We start from the raw sequence: 10407 nt of genomic DNA, 5'->3' as shown, positions 1-10407 counted from the left end.
AGGAGAGATATTTTAGAAAATCTGTTATAAATCTAAAAAGTACGGTTGGTATTTGAAAAACTTGGGTACGCTAGCCGTTTTAATTTGATCCGACTTCATCTTCCTCCTCCGAAACCCTATTCTCCGATATCGTCTCATGCCTGCGAAATAGATTCCAACGTCGCCTGCCCTACCGACATCGACTTCAGTCGTTTTCCGGCTTCAATTGGCACCAGGTAAAACACCGAATTTTGTTTTCTCCGAACAATCCTCGGGCACCAGTTTAGGGTTGTGTTTCCCATATACCAATATTCAAAATCAATTCCCTCTCAGCTTCTTCCGGCGGCCTTGCTCTTCAACTCCAGGTTTATCTATTGTTTTTTTTCCATCTATGGATTTTCAAGTTCCTGGTTTTTATAATGTTTTTGATACATGTATCTTCGTTCTATAGACTTGCTATGCTTTAACTGATGCATTGTATTGTTGGGTTTTTCAATCTTTCTGAAATTTGGAATGATCCAATATCTTATTAGTTTACCTAATTAGTTTTGATGGTGTCCTTCTTACTTACTCGGGCTCCTCCTCAAGCTGATCGCCTTCCCAATATTCAAGATCTGAGCCTGAGAGGTAATACAAGTTAGTGGTTAGCCGGCTCTATCGACGTGGTCTTTTTAACGCTTAAGTTAGTCATCAGTAAAAGGAGATCTCAACTCAATAAAAAGATAGATCTAGAGGAAGAAGAAGAAGAAAAAAGAAGACTGAAAAATGAGTAATGCTTCGTGGCAAAGAGTTGGCTACGCTCGCAAGATGAAAATCATACCTCTCGTTTACCTTCTCCTATAATTATATAATGAATGAAAAGGAATCTCTCCCCTAACGACCTTGCTCCCCTAATACATACCTGGAGATACATACCTAGAGGCAGTTTAAAAGACCAGATTTGATCACTAATCCACTGTTAGGGATGCTTCCATTCACCGAATGTCACGTGTCCATTGGTTATCAACATGTCGGGCCTTTAGGGAACTAGATCTAACTATCATTGAGGATGCTTCCATTCATAGGATGTCATGTGTCCATCGGTTATCAACATGTCGGGCTTTTAGGGCACTAGATCTGACCACCGTTGAGGATGCTTCCATTCATAAGATGCCACGTGTCCATTGGTTATTAGGAAGTGTGATTAAATATCTAATTAATTGGATAACTATTTTCCGGAAGTGTTTTCCCAACTTGAGTACTCCTTAATGTTGGGGTCTGTCAAATGTACCGTTGTCTAAGGATTGAGTCGGGGTGCTCGAGCATCAAGTTGAGTATTTAGGCAGGGGCGGAGCTAGGATATTGATCGAGTGTGGGCAACAATATAATATATTTAATAAAGTCAAATAAAATTTAAATTTTATAATCATAAAATTATACATGTTCTAAAATTAAACATCAACATTAACTAAATAACATATATATTGAGTGTGCCCCACAAAAAATTCATATGAAGGAATAACTATGTTTCATTATCTAATAGAATATAACACATCAACATGATGCACAAAAATTGACATAAAAATTAAACTTCAAATGGCAAAATAAAAACTAACCTACTAAGTTTGTCGAACCGGATAAGCCTCCCTAATATAAAAAAAAAACTATCTATTCCACCATCATCGTAAAAAGAGGCTTAGCTATGAAACCCAACTGTAAATGAATCAAAATCAAATTAGCATTTGTCATCAAAATGGGAAACAAAATATTCTCAAGAATAGAAGACTAAAAAAATAAGATATGTTGAATGAAATCAAAACTCAAAAAAATAGACAATAAGAAATGATGCACAAAAACTGACATAAAAATTAAACTCCAAATGACAAAATAAAAACTAACCTGCTAAGTTTGTCCAACCGAATAAGCCTCCCTAATATAAAAAAAGTTATCTATTCCACCATCATCATAAAAAGATGCTTAGCTATGAAACCCAACTGCAAATGAATCAAAATCAAATTAGTATTTGTCATCAAAATGGAAAACAAAATATTCCCAAGAATAGAAGATTAAAAAAATAAGATATGTTGAATGAAATCAAAACTCAAAAAAATAAATGCAAAACATTATAAAATAATTACCTTATAATTGTTCTTTTCAGGTCTTCATATTTTGAAACCTTTGTATAATAGCATAATTATCAACCGTTAGAAATATTTCTTTCTCCACATAGACAATAAGACTATCATTCATCCAATCATCACTCATCCGATTGCGCAACTTGTCTTTCACAATTCGCATGGCAGAAAATACTCTCTCTACCGTCGCAGTCGCAACAGGTAAAATTAATGTCAATGTCAAAAGCTTAAAAACCAATGGATACACCATACTTTTCTTTGACATAACTAACTTCTCTGAAAGATCACCAAGGCCTTTCAATCCTTGAAATGCTTTGTTAGAACGCATATCACATATATAAGTTTCAAGTTGATCATCAAGTATAAGGAGATCAAATCTTGAGAAATCTTGTGGATAAAACTCAGCCAGTTTCAACAATTTTTGCTTGTCAAAAGTCAAAAAAGAATTTTGTGGACACAAACAAGCTATACAAAGAAGTAACTCTGTACTTGCCACTGAGAAACGATCATTTAACTCTTGAAGTTGCATATCAATAACACGATAGAATAAATCAACTCGATAATGATGTAAATTTGTCACTTCTGGTGGATTACGATGGGGACGACCATGTGGTGCCCAACGTGTGAACATATCATCCATTTTGAGACAATCAATGTAATGATTTTGACAAAAATGGTGAACTTTCTCTAAAAATGAATCCCAATCATTATCTCTCATATTTTGAAGTCGTTGTTTGCATACTTGAACCAAATCCATCTCATTTACAATATCCTAATCTTTCTTTTGTAATGATGCTGACAATTCATTTGAAATCCCTAAGACCTGTTTCATCAAGTGTAAATTTATATAGTTATATCCATATTAAGATTTAATTCAATGATTTGACTTATTTTTTTTTGTGGACATTTTATACATAATGGATTTACCAGGACCAACACATGATATTCTTGTAGCATTTCTGGGGTCAGTTCTTCTATTAGGGGGTATGGGAGTTGTATTACTTACCAATCCTATTTATTCTGCTTTTTCGTTGGGGTTGGTTCTTGTTTGTATATCTTTATTCTATATTTCATCAAACTCCTTTTTTGTGGCTGCTGCACAGCTTCTTATTTATGTGGGAGCCATAAATGTTTTAATTATCTTTGCGGTAATGTTCATGAATGGTTCCGAATATTCTAATGATTCATATTTTTGTACCGTTGGAGATGGAGTCACTTCACTGGTTTGTATAAGTATTTTTTTTTCACTGATTACTATTATATCAGATACATCATGGTATGGAATTATTTGGACTACAAGATCAAACCAGATTATAGAACAGGACCTAATAAGTACTGTTCAACAAATTGGGATTCATTTATCGACAGATTTTTATCTTCCCTTTGAACTAATTTCAATAATTCTTTTAGTTTCCTTGATAGGTGTAATTACTATGGCTCGCCAATAATAAATATAGTTAGAATAAAAAAAATTAGAGTTATAAAAATTTTAAATATGAAATTAAATATAAATATGAAATTAAATATATAATATAATAAAATCAAAAGGTTTAATAATTTTAGTTAAATTTGTTTACTTTCTTTTGTTTTGTAATTATAACTTCTAGTTAATTGAATCCCTTGAATTGTTGATATTAAAATGAATTGAGATTGATAAGGAGTTAGTCAATGATGTTCGAGCATGTACTTTTTTTGAGTGTCTATTTATTTGCTATTGGTCTCTATGGATTGATCACAAGTCGAAACATGGTTAGAGCACTTATGTGTCTTGAGCTTATACTAAATTCGGTTAATATTAATCTCGTAACATTTTCTGATATATTTGATAGTCGACAATTAAAAGGGAACATTTTCTCAATATTTATTATAGCCGTTGCAGCTGCAGAAGCTGCTATTGGACTTGCTATTGTTTCGTCGATTCATCGAAACAAAAAATCAACGCGTATCAACCAATTGAATTTGTTGAATAATTAATTAAAATTATCATGATCATATACTAAAAAATTAGTTATTATATTTCTATATTAATTAGATAAATAATCTATAGATATAGAAATAAAATATAAATAATAATATAAATAATATAATATATATAATATAACCAAAATTTAATCCGGTTCGATTTGAGAAATTTGACCCAGTTTAAACGGGAATTCTTAATCCCGAATTTAGGAGTACTGTACACTCCTTTTTATTTTCGCCCGCCGCTTCCTCTCCGCGCGACCCGCGCCCCACCGAGCCGCGTCCGCCGCCGCCCGCTTCCGCCGGCGGAAACCTCGGAACGGACCGAGGAGAAGGCTATAAGAGGAGGCCGCAAACCCAAATCCCTAGCCAACCGCCGCCTCCTCCTCTTCCTCTGCTCGCGTCCGCCGCGACGCGCCGCCTCCCCCTTTTTCCTCGCACCGCCTTCCTCACCAGCAGGCCACTGCTGCGGGACGCCGGAAGCCACCGCCTCTCCTTCAAAGCCACCTCCGCCGCGTGAGGACGCCCTTCGCAGGCCGCCGCGTGGAGAAGCAGAGCAGCCGCAGCCGCCGCATCTGCCCTGTTCGCGTGGAGAAGACGAAGCCGCAGCAGCCAGCTCGTCGCAATCCAGCCGGAAACGCACGATCGCCGCCTCTGCGCTCGCGTCACTGCCGGCTTGTTCGCCCAATCACCGAAGGTAGCAACAGAAGAAGAAGTCGGTAACGATTTTAGGAATAGAGCTTTCTGATTAATTAAGACCCATCATTAATTAATTAAGGTTAGATTAATTAGATAAATGATATTTAATCTGGTTAATTGTATTAGTTATCTGTTTAATCGGTTAGGTTAATTAGATTAGTATTCGATTAATGATTATAGTTTAATCAAGTAATGAATGTTGATGATTCAGAAAAGTAATCTAGTGAATTGGATGATAAACCTAATTAATGATGTGGTTAATCATTTTAATTAGTTACTTGCTAATCTAATTAAGTAGTTAATTAGTTTGATTAATTAACCAGTTAACCAATTAATGTTCCATTAATCTTGGTGAATTGGTTAAGCTAGGTTAGTGGTGAAGGATTTATGGAGCAACCAAATTAAATAGATTAATTGGAATTAGTAAGTTGATATGGGGTAAGATTAACTCTTGACCCAATGGAGTAATTAGATTAGGTTAATGATTTCGATTAAGCTATAGTTATGATTTTGCTAGGTCGCGCGAAGAAGGTGCTAGAGCACATCGGAGAAGATCTTCGATTCCACAAACCTTAGCATTAAAAATCTAGTGAGCAGACAAGGTAAGTACATCTCTCACCTGCAGTATGAGTAGTTCCGTTGTTTTCCGTATTTTTCCATAAACATGATTTTGTTAAAGCATATGCATGATTTTGTTAAAGCATATGTAAATAGTAGAATTGCATGATATAAGAAGTAAGATATTGTAATATGAAAGAAAGTACTTTATTTTGATGTTGACAAGTACCGGACCGTGAGGTGTCCAAGGGATGGGCTCCATAAGTTGCCCCTAGGCCGCGAGGTGCCTAGTACGCTCTAATCGGCTTCGGTGGCTAGCTACCCCGGACCGGTTAGGGATGCGCGCATTGGTACTTTGTCAGGGCCCAAATGATGGATGTTTAATATGTTTAATTATTATGAAATAGTATGTTTTGAAAATCCCCTCACATGTTTAGATATGAACATTCATGTTGCATAAATCAGTTATTACGAAGTTTTCTATGGTTTTTGTGAGTTAGATGATGTACTTACTAAGCGTTGCTTATAGTTTGCATTCCTCATATTGCAGATAAATGAAAGGAAAAGTTATAGGAAAGAGGAGGCAGCTGGAGAAGTGTTTGATGTGTGGTGTCGGCGGAACCGCGGAATAAGATCAAGAATTATATAAATGTTTATTTTATGTCCAAGAATTTATATTTATTTCTTTTGCTTCCGCATTCTAAACAGAAAAAGAAAAGTTTATTTGAGTTATTTTATTTAATGAGTAAAAGTTAAGGAAAGTTTAAATACGTAACATCCCCTATTAGTATAAGAAAGAGGGGGGCGTTACACCGAGACTAAGGTGGTCGAGACGGAGCTGACCGAGACGAGAGGTGGCTGAGACGGATCTGGCCGAGACAGGAGGTGATCGAGATGGAATCGACCGAGATGAGAGGTGGTCGAGACGGATCTAGCTGACACGGAGTAAGTCGAGACAGAGTCAGCCGAGTCGGATCTGATCGAGACGGAGTCAAGGTCATGTTTGACTTGCGTTGACACTTCAGCCTGGACTTTGACCATAAGAAGACTCACGACTTAGGCCCGTAAGAAAGTCACTTCATCTTGACCATCTGTATCAAGTACTATCTCCTCCTCCATGTACCCCCAATAGCATCGCCAGCTTCTACAGTGCCGCCGCTCCTCTTCCTTTTCTTCTTCGTCTTCCCTGTCGCAGCCTCATCTCTCCTTCGTTTCGCTGCTGGTAGCCAAGGAAAGCCAACTGCGATTTTTCTCCTCCCACGCAATCGCTTCGACCCGGCGCGAGGTTTTCTCCCTGAGTGACGCCCACGGCAAAACCTCTGCCGCCGTCGCGCCCCCTCTGCACAACCGACGCCACCGCTTGCCGCCGCCTCTCCTCCGTGCCCTAGCCGAAACCCTCAGCTGTCGCGTCGCCGTTCACAGCCCAGCGAGCCATCGCTTTCCTTCGTGGTGGGCAAGTCTTAGGGCTGCAAACCGAGGTAAAGTTTTGGGTTTCCTATTTGGATTCGATCGCTGGTTGGATTTGTAAGAAATTGCCGGTGATGTTAAAATGGGTGGAATCTGTGGAATGGGCTTAGGTATCGATTGTTGAGGATTTTGGTGGCGGTGGATTTGTGAGGTTATGGAATCAATTAGATTTTTGGTTACTGTTTGTTTTGATTGGATCTATTAACTTATTGTTGGTTTGGATCCAGAAATAACCATTAGATAGCGGATCTAATTGGATTAGTTAACCCTGGGTTAGGTTAATCGGCTAGGATTTTATTGATAGGAAAATTTATATATCACCATGTAATTAGAAATGTTATTTATTCTAATTACAGGACTTTGAACCGGATTTTTAGACGGAGGTTCTTTTCGGATACGAACCAGTTTCTAAAGGCGGGTACCTTATCTTATCTTTTTAGATAAGTTATTTGACATGTATAGTTTTGCTATAGCTAGTAGTAATTCTGTTTATGCTTTTATATATGCCTTGGTATATCACTACTTACTCATATATGTTGTATATCATTCTTACCTGATACCTGTTTAGTTCCTTAGCATATTGATACTTGCCATGCGTATATAGGTTCATCAAAGTAGTGATATACCGTTCTTTATTGGGCATTGTCTATCCACTAGATATACCTTGTATGCATTAGCGTCATGCACCATCCTTGCATGATTGCATGCTGGCGGTCGTCGACTCCTTTGTAGTTGAGTCCGTCGCCAGTTACATGATCTGCACACACTGCCACTCATGGGTTAGTGGTACATCAGGAGGGTGTGTGCAGTTGCTCTGTCATGCTCCGCTCGGCCGCTCAGGGGTAGTGGTTCCGCAGCGTGGTAGCATACAGGGATCCCTCCTTCGCATCGTGACACGAGGAGATGAGAGCTTTGCTCCCCATATTACTTGGGGCAGGAGGATAGGTGTACTCCGACAGCATCCTGTCCACTCGGTCACTCAGGAGCAGTGATGGCAGAGTGCACAGTTGTCACAGCCCTACCCACTCGACCTCACCATCGTGGTGACGGTGGCTGACTGGCGTCAGGGGTGACCATGTCATTGCATCATGTGCATACTGCATGGATTGCATTTATGCTTGCTGCATTTTGGTTGTTGCATTTGTTTGACATGCACATACAGGATACCTGATGCATTTTGGTAGGAGATTCTGGTATGTACAGCTCTCTCATTCTTCCAGTTTTGCATTTCTTACTATCCTTTCAGGAGACTGTACTGTTATGACTATTACTGCTAGGGATAGTTTACTATACATGTCTATTGGATATCCGCTGGGTTCTTTGAACTCATCCCGTTGATTACATTCTTTTCAGGTTGATGTCAGTCTGGAGCTGCGCTGCTAGTCCCCTATCGAGATGATGTCGTCTCTTTGGTTTTGGTTTTATTATGTTATCGATAGATATGTTTCAGAACTTGATCTGTCTTATGGATTTTATATATATGTTTCGGTTTGTGGTATGCATGCTATAGAATAATAGTTGTGGTTATTATTTCAGTTTTAGTACTTGTGATTTAGTTTTATTATGTTTATGGATAGTAGCCGTGTAGGCTTATTTGTGGCCTTGTTGGCCTTCTTGTTATATATATGTATACAGGGAATTGCAATTGTTACAGGGGAGATGCTGTCGAAATTTTCGGTCAGCTATCTCCCGGGGCGTGACATATGGTGCTCGGACATCAAATCTGGTGCTTGGACATTGGTTGGTGCTTGGGGATCAAATCTAGTGTTCGGGAATCAAACAGGATACTCAGACATCAAGTCGGGTGCTTGAACATTGGTTGGTACTAGAGCCGTCAATTTGGCTGGGCCTGTCAAGTTGGCCCGCCCCGCTAAACAATTTAGGCGAGTTAGGCTGAAATTTTATCAATTTATTTTAAGGTGGATTCGGGTGGGCCGACCCGCCTAGGCCCGCGACCCATGTGGGTCGGCCCGTGGCGGAATTGGGCTTGATTCATTTAAAATTGCAATCCAAACTTAAAATTTTTAATTTGACCAGTTTAAATTGTAATCCAAATTTAAAAATTTTAATATTTTCTATACTTTTTTATTTTTTTGAGGCCGGTGGGTTGACCCGCCTAACCCGCAACTCGTCTTAGGTTGGGTTGGGTTGAAGATTTCCCAACCCGCCAAATTGGTGGGTCAATCTACCCCGCCTTGTCATATGACGGATTTCTAGTGAGTTGACTCGCCCCGCCATGTGTTGGCTCATTTAACAGCTCTAATTGGTATTCAGGGATCAAATTTGGTGTTCGAGAATCAAATAGGTGCTCGAACATCAGGTTAGGTGCTTGAACATTAGTTGATGCTTGGGGATCAAATCTGGTGTTCGAGAATCAAATATGGTACTCGGACATCAAGTCGGGTGCTTAAACATTGGTTAGTGCTCGGGGATCAAATTTGGTGTTCGAGAATTAAATATGGTGTTCGTGTAGAGATTTGATGCGAAAAATCTAAAATAAACACAGCAGAAAAATGGATTCCTCCAGAGATCTATGCGAATACAGTATACATGTTTGTTATCTAGTTGTCATCTTTGTTACGTGAACGTAACAATCCCCACAACAACTTTGATTCGGCAAATCTCAGCACAATTAGAATGATCGCGCCTCTTCAGTATCCACACCAACACGTCCTTCATTCGTTGCACGAACTAAGCTTTCAAAGAAGAACCCCTTTATTGTGCTAACAACTTGGATGGTTCGGCCAAGCCGAGAAGAAAAGGAGGCTAGAAGAATGATCATCCACCGAAATGCATAAAATGACTTTTTGTACTCATCTAATGAATACAAAAGGTCATCCAATGAATATAAAAGGTTTTTGCCATTTTGCTTTCCTTTATTAATGCTCCATTAATCTCTATTAATGGGCATTAATCCTCTTTAGTGGTTGAGTCTAGTTTAATGAGTCTAATTCAGATTATGCTCAATCCAATAATTCAATAGTTGGATTCATTTGAATCTAGTCTAATTTCGCATTAGATTTAACACTATAATCTTAGGGTGCATCATATTTTAGTCACACTACAATAAACTCATCTCCAAATCAACATGTTCTTTATGTGTGACCTAATTGGTCCTCGTAACGTTGGCAATGTATCTAAAATAATATTTTACATACATAAGCAATGAGCGACATATAGCAATTGTTAGTGCAGGAAGCACTAGCAGATCAAACCTGAGTTTTGATTATGGAACTAGGATCAAGTTAAGTATGTGGTTTGGCTAACCAGGCTGAATTGAGTGTGCAGAAAACAGGTTAAGTCCTAGTGTGGCTAGGCATGAAGACTTGGCAGAGTCAAAGTGCACCAGGCAGAAGACTGGACTTGGTCAGGAGGACCAAGTTGCAGAAGGACTGGACTTGGTCAGGAGGACCAAGTTGCAGTAGAAGAATGGACTGATCAGGAGGATCAGTTGCGTTCAAGTCCTGGGGGGCAACGACAGAGCCGAGCAAAAGTCCAACGGGTCAGGAGGACTTGGTTGGCATCAGGTAAATTCTCCCGAGGGGAGTGGGTGAGGACGCGTTCCTACGAGGAACAGTAGGCGCCGGTCTAACCCAGGGTCTCACCGGAGATCCGAAGTTAAGACTCG

The sequence above is a fragment of the Curcuma longa genome, chromosome 4 (assembly GCF_044706935.1).
Source record: "Curcuma longa cultivar G26 ecotype Majalengka, Jawa Barat chromosome 4, ITB_CL_G26_1.1, whole genome shotgun sequence".
Lineage (NCBI taxonomy): Eukaryota > Viridiplantae > Streptophyta > Magnoliopsida > Zingiberales > Zingiberaceae > Curcuma > Curcuma longa.
This window is presented reverse-complemented; position numbering follows the sequence as displayed.